This window comes from Catharus ustulatus, chromosome 2, assembly GCF_009819885.2.
Source record: "Catharus ustulatus isolate bCatUst1 chromosome 2, bCatUst1.pri.v2, whole genome shotgun sequence".
NCBI lineage: Eukaryota > Metazoa > Chordata > Aves > Passeriformes > Turdidae > Catharus > Catharus ustulatus.
The window spans coordinates 79439872-79463724 of NC_046222.1; the positions used below are offsets into that span (position 1 = coordinate 79439872).

Here is a 23853-nt window from a genome sequence, read left to right on the forward strand (position 1 = left end):
TTTCTCAGATAAATGCTCCCTAAAGTAAAATTTTTTCAGCTTTTTCTTGAATTCTTTCATAACATCATAATTTTCTTGAAACACATTAGCTGTGAGACAATATAAGGAATGGAGAACAGAGTTATTGGGATCCTCAGGTGGCATTAACAACCTCATCTTGTACTTAGACAACTTTTCTCAGCTATGGGAGGCACAGATTCAATCAATTTTGGCAAAGAAAGGATTGAGATTTAACTTTTTTACTTCTTTTGCTGCTCTAGCCATCAGATTTGTACAACATGAGGGTACTAAGAATAACTTTTTGTTATGGCTTTACACAAAGGATGATTTATCTTTTCTCAAATCAAGCAACTGATATATCAATCAATGCAAGAAGTATAATTTCAGATGATGGAATGGAGCATATCATTTTTGAATTAGAGTCTCAATAAGATACTTAAATTAGATGTACCAGATAACACAAAAATTATTTCTGGTTCAATTTTATTTTATCTCTCTTTCTCCAGACTTTTCTCTAGTCAGTATTTTGAATTATTTTAAAGTGTTAAATTTTATTAAATTCCTTCTATATGTAATGTCTGCTAACAGGCGACAGGGGACAACTGCTAACATAATATGTGCCAAAATTATACAGAAAGAGATAGAATAGATATAATTCACTGTATCCCTGAGAGTTTTCTGCTTCAAATTCAAGATAGTTAATGGATAGCTCCCTTTCTCAATCTTAGAGTTAATTATCGTAACATTAAAGGAATTTGAGCCTCATATGATTTGAACAGCCACACTGAAACAATATTCTTCTAAGGGCAATCTTATGTGCAAAGCTCTTGCAGAAGCAGAAAATAAGGATAAATTTTTTCTTGATCAACCTATCTTTATTGAGCAACATAACTCTCCATATATGATAAGTATCACCCAATTTAAAAACCCTTAACAACTAAGCACCCCAGTATTTCTAGCAGGTAAACATCACTTAGAATTAACTTATGCAAGCAGAATTACTTAAGCAAGCTCACTTTCTATCTGAACTCATATAAGCTATTCCCTTAAGGAGTTAGTCTGATATCGTTAATTAGTCTAACCTCATTCATTTCAAAAAATTAGGATTTTTTTTTCCGTTTGTGGGCTTCATATTTGTGATTCATATTAGAGTATTTTGCCATAATTCAAAGAACAAGCTGAATTTGTGGCATACAGTAACATTATTTCCATGAACACATAGTAGCTATGACCATTTTCTTCATCTTCCATCTTCAGTGACATAATTCCATTGTGGAAGTCAGTACGAGCTTGACTTCTGTAAACACTCTGAGTATTTTTTGATACCTTATGATCTCATACTGCAGTAATTTAAAAAAACCCAAATAATTCAAAAAATACCAGGTTTTAGACAATTTCCTAAAACATTTATTATGAAGGCAATAACAAATAGTGGCCACTGATACTATTTATTTGAAAAACATACACTATTTCAAATTTATGAAGCAAAAATTGATACAATGTGAATGAAAAAGAAAATACCCAAGTATGTAAACAATATTAACAAATCAGTATTCTAGGTAAGATAGATCCTGAAACAAAGAATTATCTGTATAATGTCCAGCTCTGTCTCAGACCTCTGGTCTTAAGAAAAAAAACAGATACTACTGCAACATGTTGTTGCAGGGAATTAATCTACTGGAAGAGAAAGAGGCATATGCTGTGTTCCTGTTACCACTTCTCAGCATTCCTATCATAACAATAACAATAGGGATATTTATAACATTCTGCTTTCAATAACAGTCTGATTATTCCTAAATGCTTTCAAGTGAAAGTACATAACACGTTCACGTAATAAGTTCCATTCTTTATTCATTTTTGATTACTTCAGACATGTACATAATAAAGTAACCCCATACCATTTTTTGATGACATCTTTTGAATGACAGAATATTACCTTTTTTCTTTCTCCAGTCCTACCAACATATAAAAAGTTGTTACCTTTTATTTGCTAAAACTTATGAAAAGCGTAACCTAGTAAGTCACACCTTCATAAAAATTTTACACAATGTCTGTCTCTAGAGATCTAAAACGACAAGAATAACTGATTTTTAATTCAAATATCTTTTTTCCTCTTATAATTTTGCTATTGGGATTTAATGTGCAAAATTAAAGCAGCTAGTTATGACTTTATAGGTAAAATATTGAAAATACATTGCTATTATCAAACACCCTATTTAATGTTTAAGTTCTCCTTTAGAATACCAGTGAATTTTATTTACTAAAAGTTCATTGAGATGCTCATTTCTTCTCCTTTTTAAACTTTTTTTTTATTTCTAATAAACAATAGCAACATTTTGCTACAACAATTACAGAAGACAGTAAACTATTTTGATATGGATTTAGTCCACCTAATTTTAGGCTCATAAATGAGGTACTTATACTGTGAGTTTATTTTATGCTGGGAAGTGGAAAATTTGGAGCATATTTCAGATAAGTAAAAATTAATTATTTCCATTTACCCAATAGTCAAATTATGACAACCACACTCTTATCTCAAATATTCCATTCTAGTACTTAAAGTTAGATGAAACATATCCAAATCACTTTAACAGGTTGTAGAAGGGTTGAGACCAATTGCATTCCTTTGAGAAAAAGTTTCTACTCAGTAAGGATAGGTATGGCAAATTAAGGATATTAAGCATTTTAAATTTTATTTTGACAATATAAATAATTTTATTTACTATTCTTATTTTCTAAGAATAAAAAATATTCACATGACTTTTTGAGAGACTCCTCGATTAAACACTTGTGAAATTTTTAGCTATAAAACCCCTTCTTTTCTAAGGAGAAACAGAAACGCTAAACTCTAAGTTGCATTACTTAAAATATTGCAGTGCATTTCTCACACACAGAATTGCATAGCATTTTTGCACAGTATCACATTGAAATAACCCTGTACATAAAATTGTTTTCACTTTCATAGACGATAGGGATAATTCTGCTTTAAAACTAGAAAACAAGACAAAAAAGAAGTTGCATCCATTTTTTGTCATGTTTGATTATAGCAGATAAAAGAATATTTACTTGCAGGATAAATTTTGTCAAGGTTGCATTCTAAACGTTAAGACCTCTGTTAGCTAGCAACTGAATTAGAGAAGCTACATTATTTTAATAGAAACCAGGACTCAGCAGAGAACAAATTCTGAGTGATCTACCATTTATTGAAGTGAACTCCAAGCTGACACAGCGTTTCCATTAGTTGTGCAGTGCTATAGGGTGTGATGGAATAAAGTTATATTCTCAGTGCTAGAGGTTATTTACTTATCGTTGTTTATAGCTGTGTTTTAGTAGTATGTTTAACAGTTTGAAGTTAATTTCAAAAGTTGAGGGGTTGTTTTGTTGGTGGTTTTTGTGGTTTTTTTTTAATGGCTGCCTCTTTCATTTCATATATAAACACATGTACAATACATAAACAGTGACTTGGTGTTACATTCCACTCCAGTGTCTAATCTCTAAAAGTTGTGGCAATCTAGTAGAACTGCCTATTAGTCCATGAAACAGGCTTTGGTCCTCTGCGACTTAATGTTGTGATGGGAGTCTCACTGAAAACTTCACAGAAGGGCAAGTAAAAAGACTCTTAAGTACAGTAAATTCACGAATACAAGCCGCACTGAGTATAAGCCGCATCTCTGGGTGTTGGCAAATATTTTGGTTTTTGTCCATAAATAAGCCGCACCCGAATATAAGCCGCTCTGTCGTTCGCAGCGAGGACCCGCGTGCAATTAGTAACAGAACCGCGGGAGGGCGGGGTTTACTGGCTGAGCTAAGGCTGTGCAGGCTCGGCCTGCTAGGGGCCACTGACGGGGCCAGGTGGCCCAGCCCGGTGCTGCCGCTCGGGGCCACCCGCCGCTGCCACTGGGCTCAGTCACCCCGGGTGGGCGCTGCCCCGCGGTGGCAGGCAGGAACGGAGCTTCCCCCGCTCCTACGGCAGCGGCGGCGGGCGGGGACGGAGCTTTCCTGCGCCTGTGGTGCCGGTGGCGGGCACGGACAAAGCACCCCGCCTCCTCCCCGGGTCGCGGCAATGGCGGCGCGCACTTCCACCCGCCTCCCCGGGCCACAGCAATGGCTGCGCGGGGTTCCCATCGGCTCCCCGAGTTGCTGCAATGGCGGTGCGCACTTCCCCCCCCCTCCCCGGGCCGCGGCAATGGCGGTGCGCACTTCCCCCCCCCTCCCCGGGCCACGGCAATGGCGGCGCGCATTTCTCTCCCCCTCCCCGGGCCACGGCAGTGGCTGCGCAGGGCTCCCGTCGGCTCCCGGAGCCGCGGCAATGGCGGTGCCCCACCCCCCGTCGGCTCCCCGGGCCACAGCAATGGCTGCGCGGGGTTCCCATCGGCTCCCCGAGATGCGGCAATGGTGGTGCGCACTTCCCCCCCCCCCCGGGCCGCGGCAATGGCGGCGCGCATTTCTCTCCCCCTCCCCGGGCCACAGCAATGGCTGCGCGGGGCTCCCGTCGGCTCCTGGAGCCGCGGCAATGGCGGCGCCCCCCCCCCCCCCCCCCCTCCTTCCCTGGGCTGCGGCAGAGGAGGGAAGAAGAGAGCTCTCCCTCCTCTCTCCCCGCCCCCCCGTGCTGCCTGCAGGGAGCCAGGGCAACACGGTAACACTGTAACAATTGCGAAATGCCGGTTTTTACTGGCCGGTGCTTGGCTCGGCACTCTGGCTGGTACGTCTGGGGTTGTAAATGTCAGAAAATTATTAACATATTAGCCGCACCCGACTATTAGCCGCACTTCCGGGTTTCCACCAAAATTTTTGTCAAATTGCTGCGGCTTGTATTCGTGAAATTACTGTATTCACTTGTTCTTAGGTTCTGATCCAGAAAGCTTCGAACACATGAAATCCTTATTCAGTGTGACATTTCACTTTAAAAAGCTGTGAACATTTTTCCAACCTTAGATCTCAGATCAACTTATAGGTAACTCAGGTGGATGATTGCTGAAGAGAGAGAGTAGATTTTTTGGTCTGGAGAATCCCAGACATGAGTGCAGGCTGGGAGAAGTCATTGAGAGCAGCAGAGAAGGACTTGTGTATTCTTGTGGATGACTGGCTGGACTTTAGCCAGCAGTATGCACTCACAGCCCAGAAGGTAAATCACATCCTAGGTAGCATCAAAAACAGCGTGGCCAGAAGGTTAAGGGATGTGAGTTTCCTCCTCTACCCTCATGAGACACCACCTGGAGTGCTGAATCTCCACCTCTGGAGTCCTCAACCCAAGAAAAGCATGGACCTGTTAGAGTGAGTCCAGAGAAGAGCCATGAAGAGGATCAGAGGGCTGGACCACCTCTCCTATGGAGACAGGTTGAGAGACATAGGTGTGTCCAGCATAGAGGAGACTCCTGGAAGGATTCATTGCATGTTTTTAGTGCTTAAAAGAGGTATATAAAAAGGACAAAGAAAAAGGAAAAAAAATTGGAGGGTTATAAGAAAGAGACAAGCAAAAAGTGTGATTGGCTTGTGAGATTTTCTTTCCAAAGTAATTGTGACATAAATATATGAAAGCACACAAAGAAAACTTTATGGATTTTCTTGCTCTTTCTTTCCATTCTTTTCTTGGTTTAGCACCTTTTTTTTTTTTTCCTCCTGAAAATTTTATATTTAAGTAGCTCTCTGGTTGTATCTTATGTTCATATTACCATTTTTGCAAGCCAGTTCTACATAAAATAGACTACAAAATGTCGCTAGTGTTTCTTTTATTGAACAGCTTTCTGTTCTACAAACTTTCATGAAGATGCTTGTCTTTAACAAATGCTATTTGGGCATTTTTTTCAATTGTCTTTTCTGACTCAACAAGATTTATATTTTCCTGTAAATCCTTTCAGCACTACTTGCCATTGTTAGTTTCTTTATTTTAGACTTTTAATGATTTTTACCACCATGACATCCAAACACTTGACAGATGCACGTGGATTCAATCCCTGATCAAGACTTTCTTTCTCCAGATGGAAGCTGGGACTACGTTCTGGACCTCTCCAAAAGGACTCATTGTTCAGTTTCCATCAGAATCAATTATTTTAGAGACTCAAGAATAAACGGTCAATTTAATTACTTTTCAAAAAACATGTACACACAGTAAGAAATATGTTAGACTTCCATCAGAATTTGGTTTGAAGATTCTGGAATTGCAAGATGCAAAACAATACAGCAGGAAAAACAAATTACTCTTTCAGAACCATAGCTAAAAACTGGCAGGGGTCTGTATACTGTTTCATTGTTAGATGTTTTTATACTGAGAAATGGAAAAATAAAGACAACCACAAAAAGAGAATATGGCTTGAAAAAACACCTCTTTCTGCAGAAAACATTGCCCACAAATCAGAGCTGATTAACCAGGCCAGGAATCTTTTCATTGCCTTTCTTGCAAGTCATTGAATAACATCTGAGATATTTTGCAGCCTAAAATCTCTGGCAGCTCTATCAATTCGACCAGTAATCCTCAACAAGAAAAATGGCTATTGGATAGTAACAGCACATCCATGGCCATTCTTTCTTCTTCTTGTTTCTATGACACCTAAAAATTTATGGCTGTCATGAAGACATGATACACACTCCACAAGCTCTATGTGTATTGTTCTTTTTTAATTTTTGGTTCTTTAAATTTGTGGTCAAGTATTAGGATCATAAAAATGCAAATATTTCCTTCAAAAATATTTAGAGGAGGCAGCGAAAGTCATAGAATATCAGAAGTCAGAAGGGAACTGACCAAGTTAAGTCAGCAAATGAGTAAAACTCACCTGTGATTGGGAGTCATCTTCCTCTCTGTCTTAGTGTGCCACACTTGACTGAGGCTCAGGTGGGTCTGATGCCAGCACTGACTAATCTAGTCTCACCTGTTGCCCCAAGACTATCTCTTTGCCAACTGCAGTTCTGGAGACAAAAAAAGGAACCTTTCCTCTGGCTCCAGAAGCCACGCATTTCCTGCATAATCTGCATTGGCAGTCTCCACTTTTCTATAGTACAGTTTGTCTTTGTTTTTTTTTTCCATGCACTTTATGGTTCAGGCCCTTTCCTCTGCAGGATCTCTGGACAGCCCAAACCAGTCAACTGTTCTCCTCCTTGGGGCTATGGTGCTTATTAACATACACCCACTCTTGCTACTCCTTGTGACTGAATGAAGTCAGACCACAGCTGAGAGGCCGCTATTGTGACAGCATTTGCCCTTCCTCTAGTCCAAGGCCTGGACAATGTCATCATCTCTTTAAAGCTCTGTCAGCTCCTTGGCCTTGAATACCAAGGACATCATCAGCCACTAACGGGGTATAAGATTTTTATTCAAAATCTTGTTATGGGCAAAAATCATGACTTTTATGGAACCAGGATTTATTTTTAATATAATTAACGTTTTTGCAGTCCAATCAAAACCAAAATCAGCTGCTATTTTGAGTCCAGTTACAATGCCAGTTGCCCATATCAAAATCAATACAGAAAATTCTCATTCGTAATACATTTAAAATAGTTCTACCATGACATCTTCTTACTATCTTTCTCTTTTACTCAGGCATTGTGGTTGTCCTTCCAGCATTCTTCAGGACACAGCTTGAAAATTTTAGATTTCCCAGATGAATTTACTTATTGGAAGGAAAGGATACAACAGCTTAATGCTATGCAGTTCTCAGAAGAAGAAGCATGGTGCCAATGACAAATGGGGCTCCTCTTGGGACTCCATAATTACTCTTCTCCTTTTCTCCTTGGCACAAAAGGCTTTCCTCCCCACCTCTGGGATTTTTCAGGCCATCATTCCTGGCCAGCTGATTGTACTCCCTGAGCTAATGGCAGTCATGTGATCATGGTAGCTCCAACCAACTGCTTCCAACCAACTCAAGTTATTCAAAGCTGACCTGCCCCCCCGAAAGAGATCTGCCCTACCACTGTGCTGTTGAATGTGTAAGGAGGGTAGCAAAATTGTACACTACTTGCAAGGAAAAGGCAACATCAACTGACAAACCCCTTTTGAATAGAACTATGCTTATTTTCTTTTTCTGAAAAATACATAAATGCATATTATGAAATTGTAGATGTCTTAATTTAATTTATTAGAAGCTTAAATTAGTTAGGAAGTCAAAAGTTTCTGAGAATTGTCAAAAACTACTTTGATTTTTGCTTTTCTTTTGATGGAGTAATATACATTATTTTGTCATGACCAGTACCTTTTCCCTTATCTCAAAACACTCTTGTCCTTAAGAAAAAAATTAGCAATTTAGCTGTAGCTGAAGTGTCCTAACATGATTGACTTAATTTGTGACTCAGGTATTATTGCACTTTTCCATATACAGCTTTCCATATACAACCCTTTTAGGGAAAAGGTCAGCCTCTTTTCAATTGCCACCTGACAGGAAGGTCATAGAAAAAGTTATGGTAAAATTTAAATATCATCACCTTCAGCAAAATATATCTCAAGGATTTTGTTATTCACTTAGTGATAAAGTTTTTCTTGTTGACTCTTAATGTCCCTTCTATAATACTCTTCTTTTTTAGTATCACAGAATAATTGATTCACAAAATATGCTGAATTGGAAGGGACATCCAGGAATCATTGAGTCCACCTCCTGGCCCTGCACAGCACTATCCTCAAGTCACATCATATGCCCGACAGCATTTTCCAAATGCTTCTTGAACTCTGTCAGGCTGGTGCTGTGACCACTTCCCTGGGGAACCTGTTCCAATACCAAACCACCCTTTAAGTGCAGAATTTTCTTATAATATTCAACCTAAACCTCTGACACAGCTTTAGGCTCTTCCCTTGGATCCTATCACTGGTCAGGAGAGTGATCAGTGCCTGCCCCTCCTCTTCCCCTCAGGAAAGTTGGAGATTTCAATGAGATCTCCCTGCAGTGTTCTCTAGGCTGAACAGATGCAATGACCTCAGCTGCTCCTCATACACCTTCCTTTCAAGGCTCTTCACCATCTTTGTTGCCCTTTTTTAGTAGTTTAATAACCTTTTAATATTGTGGTGCCCACAACTGCAGACAGCGTTCCAGTGAGGTGAGGACGCCCCAGTGCAGAGCAGAGCAGGACAATCCCCTCCCTTGTTTGTCTGATGATGTTTTGTCTGATGCACAGGACACGATTGGTCATCCAGCAGGGCACTGCTGAGTCCTATGTGTCTCTGTATTTACTGCAGATGAATAAATAAATTGTAAAAAAATCTACAAGTACTAGAATATTATGAGTCAGGCTTATATGAAAAGAGGGGTCCATTTCACTAGGATATTTTGCTACAGAAGCAGCTATCATACAAATAATTTATTTTACAGTTTCTTTTCACTGTAAATAACATTCTGCTTCCCAGTCTCATATACCAGAGCTAAGGAGCAAAGCTGTGTGAAACATTGATTTTACACCTGGAACTTGCTGAAACTGAGCCTGATTTTTGAATTAAAATATGTTGTGCAAATTCCTAGAGTAAAAAGAAATAATCATACAGGCAGATGGTGGTATCAAGGCACACGCTTTATCACCAAATTCTTTAGTATTTCCTGCATTTGGGAACACACAGCAACCGACTCCTGATTTCACTGTGGCGTTGTCTCAGTATGAAGTCATACATTATGACATTGTACCTTATCAAATCTGAAATATAATATGACACATGTATTAACTTATAATCAATATGTAAAATAAGTACACGTTTTAGAATACTTGCTAGAATAAATCTTGTTAGAGGTTCAGAGGAGGACCATGAAGAAGATCAGAGCATCGGAAGTTGGAACACCTCTCCTTATAGCAGCTGAGTGAGTTGGGTTTGTTAATCCTGAGGAAGACAAGGCTCCTGGGACACTTTACTATGTCTTTTCAATACTTAGACTGGCCTTATAAGAAAGATGGAAAGAGTCTTTATCACTGTCTGAAGAGAGAAGACAAGGGGCAATTCTTTTAAACTGAGAGAAGGTATATTTGGGTTGGACATAGGGAAGAAATTTTGTTATGGTGTGGAGTAAGAGACAATCTGTGGACTCCTCATCTTTGGAAGTGTTTAGTGAGGTTGAAACGACTTTGAACAGGGAAAGGTATCCTGGCCTATGGCAGGTGGGGTTAAACCAGATGGTCTTTCAAAATTCCTTCCAATCCAAATCCGTCTGTGAATCTATGGACTTTAACCCACTTAAAACAGAGTTATTTGGAACTTCCTATAGTGAATCTATTTAAACTGAATCCTTGCTTTTTTTGTGGACTTCCATCTCCCTGGAGATTCTGCTTCTGTGAAGAAACAAACTAGCATTGCACACAAATAAACCCTGAACTGAGTATATATAATGCATAATTTACACAGTAAATACAGGTATTTAGGAAGAGACACAGCACAAATATATGAACCAATGAAGATAAGAGTTTATGTGCAAAAGTATATCCACCAATGCATCTGGAATCTAGACAAATAAACAAATTTTAAAAAGTTAGTCTCTATGGCTGCTCCTCCGTATCAGAGTTCCTTTCAGAGAATTGAATTCTCTTGCTTGTTCATCTTTATTGACCTGAAGACTTGGACTGACAACCAAATTGTTTCCTGTCATCTAGGCTTGGCTAACTGTTGGGTCTGTTCGTAAGAAATGCAAACTGATACAGTATTGTTTAATTAATTCATTTTAAGTCACTGATCATTCTAAAATATCTAAAAAGAAATAAAAGGTAATATTAGAGTATTCAAATAATCGTATGCCCTTTAAAAATATGCTTTTAATTTGCTACATCACACTGAAGTTCTCTAAAAGAGATGGTCTGAAAAACTGGAAGGATTGCTGTCTCACACCTTTTGGGTATGAGTATGGGGGAAGGGACAGGTCAGGCCTTACTCTGGTGAGGCAATGCCCTGTTCTGCACACTCCACCTACACAGGCCTGTATCCCAGCCTTGCAGTGGCCACCAATACCTGAAAAACCTGAGGAAATGTTCCACACCTGCTTCTGCAGCCCCAGTCCATTACCAGAGTGGCCAAATAAGTAGAAGTCTCATCTGGGGGGAGGGTGCAGGAAAGCCAAAGTGTACTTAAAGCAAGACATGAGGCAAGCCTATGTCTCTACCCTACCTCCTCTTGGGATTTCTATCAACTGAGCACCACTGGAACCAAGAGTAGTAACTATAATTATTATTTTTTGTATTTTTCTGTCTTTCTCCTAATTGTCTCTTCTTGGAGTTTTGATTAACTTAATATTGGGTGAGTTTGGAGTTTTCTGAGTTGAATGGGCTGAGTTAATGCTTTGTGAAGTGTTTTATGCTCATTGAATGATGCTCTAAACTTCTGCCAAAGTTCTATGATTTTCTGAAGTTCCCAGTAAAGCTTTTTGTTGTTTTGACTTCCTGAAAATATCTTGTTAGTATTTTTTCCATGTGTCTAAAACAGAGTACATGAAAAACTGCAAGCCCTTTTATAAGTCTCATCAGCAGGGGTTTTTTGAGTCTTACATAAGGATATTACATTGAGTTTGCATGTCCAGGCTTTGGTAGTAGTGAGGCAGTACAGGAGTGGCTTCTGTGAGAATTTGCCAGAAGTTCCTCCATGTCTGGCAGTGCCAATGGTCTTTAATAGACCCACTGGGTCAGTCAGAAATGGTGGTAATGCCTCTGTGATAACATTTTCTCTATTAATCAAACTGATTCTCTATTTAATCACAAAATTATTCTAGTATTTTTAATAAATAATGTTTTAAAATAGTTAATGTACAACGCATGTATCAAGTGGTTTACTGAAGAGATTCAGAAACAAGAAAATATATTTCAATTATCTTACTTTTTTCATAATGTATTTCCACTGCTTTTCTCCTGAAGGCTTTCTTTTAACAGTTTCTTTTTCACTGAATAAGTACTGTCTTTTACAAAAACCCCAAACTAATGGAATCTCTATTTAGGTTAACAAGTCCTTCCAGCTTTGGTTGGAATGAGCTTTGGTATTCTGTAGCCCTTGACTGTACTGGGAATATGGTAACACAACAGTAGAGGATAGGATGTCAGGTCTATAGTGAAGTGACAAAAGCTTTTTCTTCATGTTAAGTGAACACCTTACCCTGAGACATTGTGGAGATTCCTCCACGTAAAATGGCTCTGCACCTGTGGTTGCTTGAATCACAAGCTGGAATTCACAGCAGATAAAAAACAAGTTTTATTATGGATAGCTGAATTTGGAAGACTTCAGGACTCAGAGGATTTTTCTTTCCTAATTCACTGCAGTAAAAAAGAAAGTCAAATTGTGTGGACTTTTAGGCACATAAGGTTACTCTACCACTGCACAATGGATGCATAGGTTTCTGTTCTCCCCAGTGCAGCTCAGGACACATTCCTGACAAAAGCATGTATGATAAGCATATATTGGGGTGGGCAATGTTTGGCTTATTTTTAGGCTGATCAGGATCAATCAGCCCCATTTTCCTGATTCACAACTATATCTGCACTGACAGAGCTCTCAAATACTAAAACAAATTTCAAGTCTGACCAAGACCATGGACCTCTTATATGGTCATTATCTCTCACCATATTGAGTTTTTCTGCCCTGTAGTAGATCCCAAGACTGTGGTGTTCTTAATTTTTCCCCGTCCTCAGTTTCTGCCAAGGTAGCTGGACTCTTTTTTGGGGTAGGAGGGATGTCTCTCTGCAGATGTTGGTAACTGTGACTCATTTACTACTTCCTGGATGGTCCAACTTGGTGTTTACTAGCTGATATACACATTCACTCAGATCAAGTTGCTCAGACATACAGAAAAAATAAATCAGAAATATTATGAAGAAGGACAGAATATGTCAATCAAACATAAGACTCTGCCAAACATGTTTAGACCTGTTTGATCAGACCTTACTTACAGTCAATCCATTCCTTTTAAATTTTCCTTATGTTTTCACATGGTTCCACCTTAGTATATATTTTTCCCTGTTTTTTGTGTTGTTTTTATCTGAGACACTCCATTTTAAGGTTTGTATAGTACCAAAAAAATTCATTTCATAATAAATCATGGAGCCCTTTAGGCAGTAATTCCATTTGGTTTGTATGGTTTCAAAGAGCGACTTTATTTCCTTGAACCTGCTTCACATCAGAGCTAATGGCTTAATCATTGCCCTTTGATGGTTTTAGGAACACCAGATCCAGTTCCTAGGGTTCATGGTCCATCACTGTTCATCTGGTCCTAGCTGGGTCTCTGTGTTCAACTGGATTAGCTTTTAGTCACAAAACCTAACATTGCATATAGTGAGCCAATTTACAGTGAATTTTCTCCATGTTAGAGCAATACCTCAACTTAAGATACTGTGGAGATGTTCCTCTGTAAAATGATTTGTGGTTTCCATGCCTTCCATCACTAATTGAAATTTACAGCAGACAAGAAACTGTTGGTCTTCATGAAATGCATTCCATTCTGGAAGATAACACAGTGACCCAAGATTAACACATTTTGTGATGATCAATCATACCAAAAGAGGTTTGTAGCAGCAATCATCCTCAATTAATCCAAACAGATCACAGGAAAAAGTCTGTGCGATTCTATGAAGGAAAGAAGGTGTTAGAAACTACTGTACCTCAATATAGAGAAATTCCTTCTTGCCGTGTAGGACTCTCCATCAGATGTGAATGTGCTGTGTGCAGTTTGGGCACAATATAAAAAAGACATTAAGCTATTAGAGAGTGTCCAGAGAAGGGCCAAAAGGATGGTGAAGGGTCTGGAGGTAAGCTTTATGAGGAATGGCTGAAGTCAGTTGGATTGTTCAGTCTAGAGAAGACACTGAGGGAGACCTCATTTGGGTCAACATTCTCATGAGGAGAAGCAGACAGGTAGGTACAAATCTCTTTACTCTCATGACTAGTGACAGGACTCAAAGAAGCAACATGAAACTGAGTCAGGAAAGGGTTAGATTGGATACCAGGAAAAGGTTTTCCACCCAGACAGTGGTTTACCACTGAAACAGGCTCCTCAGGAAAGTGGTCACATAACCACCCTGTCTGAGGTCAAGATACATTTGGACAATGCTCTCTGGCACATGGTGTGACTCTTGGACTATCCTGTGCAGAGCCAGGATTTGAACTTGATGATCCTGATGGACCCTTTCCAACTCAGCAGATTTGATGATTCTATGATTCTATTCTATGGTTCTACAATTAAAATCCATAATTGGAGATTTGAACTAGAGCTCAAAATTAACTGGAGTTAATTTTTAATTGGACCAATCTATAAAGAGAGATGGAGCAAATATATTTAACCATTTGTGGGAGGGAAGAGGAGCTGTCCACTCTTCTGAACAACTAAATCATGGTTTTTGTGAAAGGCAGCACTGTTTGCCAAGAACTGTTTTTGAAATCTGTCAAAGAAATCTTCTGTGACTCTGATAGAATCCTGTATTGTAGTAGCTAACAATAAACTTAACGCATGTAAAGTCAAAAAAGTCTTCACTCATTTTTCCTGTGAGGGATGTGGTTTTCTACAGCCTCATCTGATTGAGGCTAATCAGGATAAACACAAAGACCAGAAAGGATTAAGGGAACAGTGACAGTCAAGAAACCATATTAACCCAATCACTGCAAACCTAGGTCCTGGAATTGGTTACTCTTTCAGATAATTAAAGAAGGGGATTAGATCATTGTCCTTTATGTGAAACCTGTCAAGTTGATGCAACTAAACAAATTCTGTGAGAGGCCACAAAAAATAAAGGGCACTATTGCCTCAAGGGGTATAGAACCATTGTAGTTTTAGATGAAATTGATAGTGTGGAGACTAAATGGATTTGTCACCAAAACACATCAATCACAGATAAAATCACAGATTAATTTTTTACAAATTACACATTTTACCTGTTCCATAAGGAGATGTCAGGGTTCAGAACAAAAATCAAGAGCATCTGTGAGGTGATTTCAATTGTGGGATGCACTGTCTTTGGACTAGGCCACAGATCTTTGTGGTGTGTCTTGGGTGTTTCTGGAATCTCAGATATTGTGTCTGATAGCTCTCCTGGAGTTATACTGGGCACCATGAGGGTGCAGATCATCAGGGAACACCTGGTTCCTCACAGGCCACTTCTTTGTCACCCAGAACCAAATAACTGACTGTCACTGTCAGGTGTAGTCACCACCTGCCCATTTGGGCAACTCTTTGTCTTGTCTGCAACTTCACAGTGATTGACAGGTTAAGGTCAAGATACTCTATTCTTCTAAAAGGTGAGTCTCTTGTCCGATAGGATTAGGTAAAGTTCATGTGCTAACCTTGTTGCCAGAAAGGCACAGCTGCCATGCCGCATGCAAATACTACATGATGCAGGGAGTGCACGTAAGTTTGAAATTGTTAAAACTTTTCATTGAGTTTTTAGGGATATTTACATAGTTATATTATATTTTCTTTAGTGATATACAATGCATATATTTACATGCACAACATATATTGCATGAGAGAAGGTGAAGGCTCATCTGGAATTAAGTCTGGCCAAGTATGTCAAAGACAACAGGAAGGGCTTCTTCAAATGAATCAATAACAAAGAGAAAATGAAGAATAGTAGGAACCCATTAATAAATGGAGAGGGGACCCTCGTAACAGTGGACACAGAGAAAACAGGGTTACTCAATGCCTTCTTTGCATTGGTCTTCACTGGCACACTAGTTAAGGTCAGGGATCTCTGACTCATGTGACCAGGGTAAAGAAAAGCTGCAAGGAAAACTCTCCCTGGGAGAAGAATTATTTTAGATTAAACAGGTGCATGGGCCCTGACAGGATTAATCCATGAGTGTTGAAAGACCTGGGAGTGGCCATAGCTGGGCCACTCACAATCATCTTTGAAAGGTCCTGGTAATCAGGAGAAGTACCTGAGGACTGGAAGAAAGCAAATGTTGCTCCAGTCTTCAAAAAGGGGGAAAAGCAGAACCTAGGGAATTACTATCCAGTCAGCCTTACTTCAGTCCTTGGAAAGGTGATGGAGCAGTTTATTCTGGAGGCTGTCTCAATTGACAAGGATGACAGGAAGGTGACCAGTAGTAGACAGCACAGATGAAGATAAATCGTGCTTGACCAATCTGACTGCCTTCTATGATCAAAAGAGTTTCATGGGTGGATGGATGGGGGGAGAATGGAGTGTTGACTCTGTCAACTTGAGCAAAGTCTGTCTCACACAGTATCCTCATAGGTAACTCAGAAGAGTGGACAGGATGAGCAATGAGGTGGATTGAGAACTGGCTGAAAGTCAGATCCCAGAGTGTCATAATCAGTGGCACAGGGTCTGGTCTAAGGCCTTCCACTAATGGTGTCTCCCAAGGTTCAATACTGGGCCCAGTACCCTCTAACTTATTCATCAACGGCTTGGAGGCTCCCCCCAGCAAGTTTATTGACAACACAAAGGTGGGAGTAGTGGCCAATACCCGAGAGATCTGTGCAGTCCTTCAGAAGGGCTGCCACAGGTTGAAGAGATGGGCAGAGAAGTACTGTCTGAAATTCAACAAAAGCAAATGCAGAGTCCTGCGCCTGGGGAGGAAAAATTCCCCTGAACCAGCACGGGCTGGCAGCTGACCTGCTGGGAAGGACCTGGGGCTCCTGGTGGACAATAAGCTGTCCACAAGTCAGCAGTGCCCTTGCAGCCAAGAAGGAAAAATGGTATCCTGTGTGCTTCAGGAAGGTCATTGCCAGCAGATTGAGCGAAATAATTCTCTCCCTCCTCACTACTGGTGAGGCCACATCTGGAGTACTTTGTCCAGTTCTGGGCTCCTCAGTACAAGAGAGAGGTAGAGCTCCTGGAGCAAGTCCATCAGAGTGCAACAAAAATGATTAAAGGACTGGTACATCTCTTTTATGCTGAAAGGCTGAGGGAGCTGGGCCTTGAGAAGGGACATCTGAGGGGGGACCTCATCAATGTCTAATTGTATCTGAAAGGACTGTGTCAAGAGGATATTTCCAGGCTCATCTTGGTAGTGCTGAGCGATAGGACAAGAGGTGATGGGAAGAAATAAGTTCCACCTGAATAAGAGAAAACTTTACTGTGTGGGTGACTCTGCACTGGAACAGATTGCCCAGAGAGGAGTCTCTCTCATTGGAGATATTCAAGACCCTTCTCGAAAAAATCATGTGCCATGTGCTCTGGGATGACCCTGCTTGAGCAGGGAAGTTGGACCAGATGTCCCACTGTGGCCCCTGTTAAAATCTGATTAGTGAGATATGTCTCTGCCCAAATTAAGGTGCAAACAAGACCTTATGCCAAAATCAATAATACAGATTTTATTTAACAATATGTGTGAAATAGAGAGGAAAAAAAAAAAAAAAAGAAAAGAAAAGAGGAGGGAGAGAGAGAGAAAAACCAGGCAAAAGATAGTCAGAAACCATGGATTCAGCAACATCCTTCTTCACCTCAAGCTTTCAGTGTTAAGGGGTCCTGAGCTCATTCAAACCTTCTAACTTTACCCATCCTGGGGTCCTGAGATTCCATTAATTTCCTATGAAAATATCAACATTAAAAATAATTGAGTACAGCTTAAAGCTTTGTGAAACATCAGAGCGAGACTCAAGTAAAATGAAGTTCCCAAGTGATCCTTGTGTGCTTTTGTGAATTATTGCTTCTGAAGTTAACACCTAGATTTCTCATGTGCAGAGAAATACGTACATAGATACATATATATGTATACGTATATATATATACATATATATAATATAATGGAATCACTAGGAAGTTCCATATACATAGACTGGTACTAAGTAAGCAGAAGCCTCCTTGCCCCCACAATCAATATGATTTATTTTTATTCCATCAACAATATAAAACAGTTAATTTAGGAGGAATGTTTTAATAGTTATCTAAAACATTAGCATGAAATCCCTAAAGATCCCATTCTGTGAAATAGAATTTGCAAAAGTTATACAGATCCCCGTAGGAGTCTCCTTAGTGGCTTAAGGATGCTGAGAATCAAGGATTCCCTATAATTAATCTATTACGTAAAGTAAGATAGGTTATTAATACACAGGAAACACAGAATTATTTTGTGCGTCTCTGTAGCTACCATTTCTCTGAAACGAGGACCGAAAATTGTACAACCTACTGTGAAGTTGGGCTGAGGATCTATGTAGTAGAAAATATTTACAGACTGATCAGACTAACAGCTATTAGGGGAAGGATTAAACTTCCTAAACAGGTATTGACGTTTTGAGCTGTCCTGGAATATCTGAGAAATCTCTCCTGATCTAGTAGATATGGTTTAGAAAATCATCATGCTTGTGAAGCCTCAGCTGACTGTGAGGTAAGTTGCCAAAACATATCTCAGACTTCATCCTATATAAAATCAACTGAGTCATGCCTTCAAACTTTTAGATTAAATTACTTTTCTTATCCAATAACTGTTTGCTAAATCTACAGTGACAATAATAAGAATTTATAGACTTAGTGTGCGTATAAATTCATGTAAATGCATACAACACATGTAAAGTTACCTAAATACCCCATTTCAAAACAAATCTCATCACTGGATTACAATTTTCTTTTAAAATACTGAAAGCAATACTGACCTTGCCTTACAGCTCAAGTACTTGGGCACATTGGACTATTGTCTGAGAAGGATATAAATACAAGTATAGTTGGTGATGGAATACCTTTCTGTTTAAAGAAATTATTGTGCAGGTACAGTGTAGGCACAGTGTCGGCACTGTGAATGTGGGATTCATATCTCAAATACTCCTCATGTTAAGTTCTACATCAGTTTTATTGTGAAGAAAGTGCTCAAAAAATTCCTAGAACTATTGTGACAGCAGTGCAGACCATAACAGCACTGCTATAAAGACTGCACAAAAAATAATTCTAAAGGGAAACCATATTAAATTACTTGAGAAATAATATAGGCGTTTTTTTAATACAGGCATTTAAATAATTCAGCAGTTGATTTCTCATCTTTAATGCACTTTTCATCTTACATGTAGAGAAACTACATATGATATTCTCAAGCAATTGTATTTGTGTCTGAAACTTTTATATTTGTTTTAGAAACCTTTACTTTCTAATTTTTTGTTTAAATACAGGGATTATTTACTTGACTACTATTACTGTACTTTAGACAAACAAGAAAACAAACAACAAACAGTTTAAAGGGTCAGGCACCAAAACTATGTCAGAACAACAAGTTCATAAATAATTTCAACATGGATGACACTTTAACAACAAAATCAAAATGTCAAGTACCAGAAAACAGTAGGAAAGGGAAATTTAAGGAATTAGGTGTGCAAGCCTAAAATAATTTGTGTGAGCTTTCTTTATATTAAAAATAATGCATATTGCTGTGTATAGTAGTTTTACATTTTTAATGTGTTCTACATATTTATAGACGTATTTATCTTTTGTGTTTAAAACACTGAGACATAGAATAGAAAATAAATATGATAAGATAGATAGATAAATAGATAAGCTATAGATATTTGCAGCTGCTGTGAAATGTGATGAATGACACAGTTTCTGAATAAAAATCTGGCTTCTAGCTTTTAAGATTTTTTCCTACAATCAGCAATTATCCAACTTTAAAAATATTCAGATTGTTTTAACTGCTGTCCCGTGTCTGCAGCCAGATAGGAATGTACCTGTGTCTGAGCCAGAGACCAGCAATTGATGAAAACTGTTGCAATCTGGAAAGATGATGTTTTCCTCCATGAAAAAGATACAAATTTTTCATCCTTTAAAGAGAAGCACCTCAAAATACTAACATGCTGTAGGAAGTACAGGGAGACAGAGGGAATATGAAATATTTGGGAATGACTCTGGAAGGTAAGTTATGAGCTAAAGACATAAAAAGAATAAGGAATATATCATAGTAATTTAGAGAAATGAGGAAGACCATCTTAAAAAGATGATAGGTTCGGAATCCTGATAGAATTTGCTATATCAGACAAATAGTCTATTCATATTGAATTACAGTGAACATTGAGGATGAGTCAACCTAATTATTTGCCTGGGAGAATTAATGTTTGTAGGAGAGTACATCCAGAATTAGGGTTTCTAGTGAATAATGAGCTTGAGGCTGCTGTGGCCCTATTCATTTGAGGAATTTTGAAATCATGGTACTTCAGTTTCGATTTCTGCAAAATTACAAAAACAAATCCACTTTCTTATGAAAATGTCAGGTTTCTCTACCCTTTCTTCAATTTGGAAAGTGAGTTGGAGGAAAACAAACACAGAGACTGAAAGTCTGAATGCCTGAGAAGCACTTCCTTATCTAAATATAAGCAAAATGGAAAGGGGAAGAGAGATGTCTGAATCCCTGTTTGTCATTAAGAAAACCTAAAAAGTTAAAGCTATACTTGCTACCTCTGCTGAAACATTTTTCCTCCTGTTTAATCTCTTATCTCTGACTATTTTACATATTTTTTTCTAGAAAATTCCTTTTTCATGTACTTTGCAGTGTTGTACCCTGCTCTTGTAGGAAAAAATCACACAGCTAAAGCATGAAGTAAAGCTTATATTTCGTTTAATTGCTAAATGTTCCACTTGCTAGAACATGAAGGTGGGATTGATCCATGAAGCAATTACAAATAATTGCTCCTTGGTTTCTAAGGCTAATGAGACCAGGAATCTTCCCTAAGAATAAATGTACTTGAATTATGCTGAAGTTGCCTGTTTTCCTTAACAGGGCATAACTGACAACCGCTCTTCAATCTGCCCTTGTTTTACCTTACTTTTTCTGGAGCTATGAAATTTAATTCAAAAATTAATCCAATAAAAAATTAATAAAACTTACCTAAATTAAACTAAATGATAAAATAAAATAAAACAAAATAATAAATTCTCAGAAACCATGTACTTACAGATCTAGTTCATGAAGCAGCACATGCACAATGCTAAGTGTAGCAGAATGAAACTAGCAGGTTAAAGAGGAACTTCCCTTTACCTGCACTATTTTAATGTTAAGGTGGGAATGGAATCACTGATATTGGATCCAGATTCATATGAATATGAATCAGTAAAGTGTTTATGTGCTTTAATGATGGTCTGTGTACTAAGATTGCAAAATGTTTTTTAAGTGTAATTTTAGGCTCCCATTTTTAAAAAGTTTATTTAAAATTAATAATATCTTCTAATATTCCTATGAAATGTGAAATTTTTATACCATTTTTGAGTGGTAGAAGAGATCTGTAGGAGAAATAACTGCCTAATGATTTCTTTGTCTCACCTGAAAAATTGTTAGCATAAAACCAGTAGGAAAAACTACAGTGAATACCACAGCAATTCCAAGGGCAAGCTGAAAACAATGTGGTCAAGAACAGCTGATAGTCTTGTTTTTCTCAATGTACATTTCTGGGAGTTGGCTCAGCATTGTTATTTATCTACACATATTACATCAAGATAACTAAACTGAGATACAGGAGTGATACATGTTCAAACAAACAGAAAATAAATACTGTATTTTAAGCAATGTATACATAATTCAGTTCAGTTCAAGATTTAAAGAAAATAAAACACTCAGAAGATAAAAAGGGTTCTAAGAAAATTATGTATAACACAACAGGAGTTAGGTCAGAAATTTCAAAATGCTCTATGCCAAGTATTTGCATTTAGCTTATAAAATTACTATGGAATATAATTAAGAAGTATAACTGTATGGCAACAATAGGATAACTAAGCCAGAGAATAATAAAATTCTAAAAATATTTTACTCTAATAATTTTGAATAGATTTTAGGTTAGATAAACTGATTATGCTGTCTGCTGCATGAATTGTTTTGTCAAAATACTGGTGACCATAGAAACAAGTTCAATTTAATGTACACAGTCTTTTTTCATCTACAGGGAAAATAACATTTAGAATGAATACGAATATAAGCCGCACCATTTTGACTAAAATTTTGGTCCTAACCCAAAGTGCGGCTTATAATCACGTGCGGCTTATATATGGACAAAGAACAAAAAGTTGCTGTTTTAGTTTGGAGGACAGGTGTCTGCTGAGAAAGGCAGGAGCTTCTCTTTGAAATGGAGAATGCAAACCCCCCCCTCCCTCCAAATTATTATAATTTTGAAATCAAGGGACTTTCAGGCAAAAATATGGGAATTAGGAATAACAGTTCTTTTCTAGGGAAATTAAAATAGAAATAGAGTGTATTACAAAGAAACAAACTCCAAACCCTGACAAAGTCAGAGTACAACCTGACACCCTGTCAGGCAGGGTGTTGGTGGCAGTCCCATTAAATGGTGGTTGCAGTCCTTTTGCAGTGACAGATGTGGTTTAGTTGAAGCAGTGCTCTTGCAGAAGGCGCAGTTTCCCTCCGGAGGTCCAGTGGTGATGTGGAGAAATCCAGTTTTCCTCTGGAGTCCAGTGGAGAAAGGGGTTCCCTTAGTGTCCCAAAACCTCTGTTTTTATCTTAGTGGTCATTACTCATAAGAATGAATTTTTTTTGCATAAAATGTTCAGTACCATTGATTTTTCAGTTTTTCAGTATGCAGATCTTAGTAAGATACACATTCAGAAATGTGGAGTTCCTTTGTGTGATAAAGTTGTCAGTCCTGAGACTTCCTGAAGATTGTCATATTCTTGTTTTTTTTTTAAATTCTCATATTTACTTTTAGAAAAATATATCAATTTAGAATGAGTTAGGTTAAGACTTTTTTACACATGTTATTCTACAAAACTCACTGCAGGCCACAATCTCCAAAGAAAATTGCTAAATCTTAGAAAATACTTTCAAGCTTTACCTGTCTGTTCACGTGGTTGGATTTAAGTTATACACAGGGTCAGAAACCCAGTTTCAGAATAATGTGCATTTGCTTCTTGCCCAGTTTTGAGGAGTCCATATGTACAGCCAGGGAAAAAAAAGGCAGGGGGAGGGGGAAAGAGGAAGAGAGAGTGAAAAATAAAGGAAGAAATAAATTAGGAGAATTAAAAACTCAGCTGAAATAGCGAAGAAGGGAATGGGTGAGATAACCCATTCTGGGACTCAAATATTTTTGTTTTATATTAGACCAACATTTTGCTATGGAAGTTACCATGAGACCAACAGCATTACTGCCTGAACTATGTGCCTCCATAGGGATCTTGAACAAAGAAAGGCATCAGCAATTATACCCTTAAATTGAAGCTCCCCATGCATCACACAAGAATTCAGATCAAGAGTAGTATTGGAATCAGTGGTCCTTCCTTTCTTCGTTGGCTTTTTTCATCATCACCATCTTCTATTTGACATTTTAGATATAGCTTAGCAAAACAATTTAGCATTTCTTAATTCAGTATAACTCATACATTTTTCTTTGGTTTTGTTTGTTTTAGGAAAGTTTGACATCATCACTGGAACATGTAGAAAATGATGTTCCTCATGAAACCATTCTTAAGGGTCAATTGGAGCAAATAATTATTGTAATTAAGGCAGATACATAATAGCCATGGGCAGAGACACTTTGTCCTAGGCCAGGTTGCTCAGAGCCCCATCCAGCCTGGCTTTGTATGCTTACAGAGATGGGGCATCCAAACTTCTCTGGGCAACACGTTCCAGTGCCTCACTAGTCTCACTGTAAAAAACTTCCTGTAAATATCTATGTCTACCCTCTTCAACTTTATTATCCTTTGTCCTAGCATTTCAAGGCCTTGCAAAAATACATCTCCATCTTTCTTGTAGCTCCTTTTAAGTGCTAGGAAGACACTAGAAAGTCCCCTCTAAGGCTATGCTTCTCCAGAATAAACACTGCCAACTCTCTCTGCCAGTCTTTATAGGAGAGGTGCTCTAGTCCTCTGATCATTTTCATGGTCATTCTCTGGACATAATCCAATTAGTAAAGAACTGGCATAGAAATCTTTGGTCTAAAGCAAAACATAAGAGCAAAAGTGATAAAATTTCAGAAGTCTTTCCCAGTTCTACTCTTTAGCAGGATAAATTCATTTTCATTTGCCTCCATTACCACCCCAGTGCTTCCT

General features: G+C 38.4%; 1 pseudogene; it reads left to right on the forward strand.

Moving 5' to 3' along the window:
• The first annotated feature begins 5017 nt into the window (after positions 1 to 5017).
• Positions 5018 to 23319, forward strand: LOC116992261 (annotated as a pseudogene).
• The last annotated feature ends 534 nt before the right edge of the window (positions 23320 to 23853 follow it).